Raw genomic sequence first — 1,051 nt, forward strand, 5'->3', positions numbered from 1 at the left:
CTATGGTAATTGAAAGTTTGGCTGGGTAGAGTAGCCTGGGCTGACATTTGTGTTCTCTTAGTGCCTGTATAAACATCTGTCCAGGATCTTCTGGCTTTCATAGGCTCTGGTGAAAAGTCTGATGTAATTCTAATATGCCTGCCTTTATATGTTACTTGACCTTTTTCCCTTACTGCTTTTAATATCCTATCTTTATTTATTGCATTTGTTGTTCTCATTATTATGTGTCAGGAGGAATTTCTTTTCTGGTCCAGTCTATTTGGAGTTCTATAGGCTTCTTGTATGTTCTTGGGCATCTCTTTCTTTAGGCTTGTGAAATTTTCTTCTATAATTTTTTTGAAGATATTTGCTGGCCCAGAAAATGTTCATTCTCATCTACTCTTATTATCTGTAGGTTTGGTCTTCTCATTGAGTCCTGGATTTTCTGGATGTTTTGAGTTAGAATCTTTTTGCATTTTATATTTTCTTTGATTGTTGTGCCTATGTTCTCTATGGAATCTTCTGCACCTGAGATTCTCTCTTCCATCTCTTGTATTCTGTTGCTGATATTTGTATGTATGTTCCCAGATTTCTTTCCTAGGGTTTCTATATCCAGGATTGCCTCACTTTGGTTTTTTTTTTTTTTTTTTTTTTTTTTTTTTTTTTAATTGTGTCTACTTCCCTTTTTAGGTCTTGTATTGTTTTGTTCAATTTCATCACCTGTTTGGTTGTTTTCCTGTTTTTCTTTAAGGACATCTACCTGTTTGGTTGTGTGTTCCTGTTTTTCTTTAAGGACTTCTACCTGTTTGGTTGTGTTTTCCTGTTTTTCTTTAAGGACTTCTACCAATTTAGTAGTGTTCACCTGTACTTTTTAAAGTGAGTTATTAAAGTCCTCTTGATGTCCTCTACCATCATCATGAGATATGCTTTTAAATCCTGGTCTAGCTTTTTGGGTGTGTTGGGGTATCCAGGACTGGCTAAGGTGGGAATGCTGGGTTCTGATGATGATGAGTGGTCTTGGTTTCTGTTAGTATGATTCTTATGTTTGCCTTTCGCCATCTGGTAATCTCTG

This window comes from Mus musculus, chromosome 18 (assembly GCF_000001635.26).
Source record: "Mus musculus strain C57BL/6J chromosome 18, GRCm38.p6 C57BL/6J".
NCBI classification, from domain to species: Eukaryota; Metazoa; Chordata; class Mammalia; order Rodentia; family Muridae; genus Mus; species Mus musculus.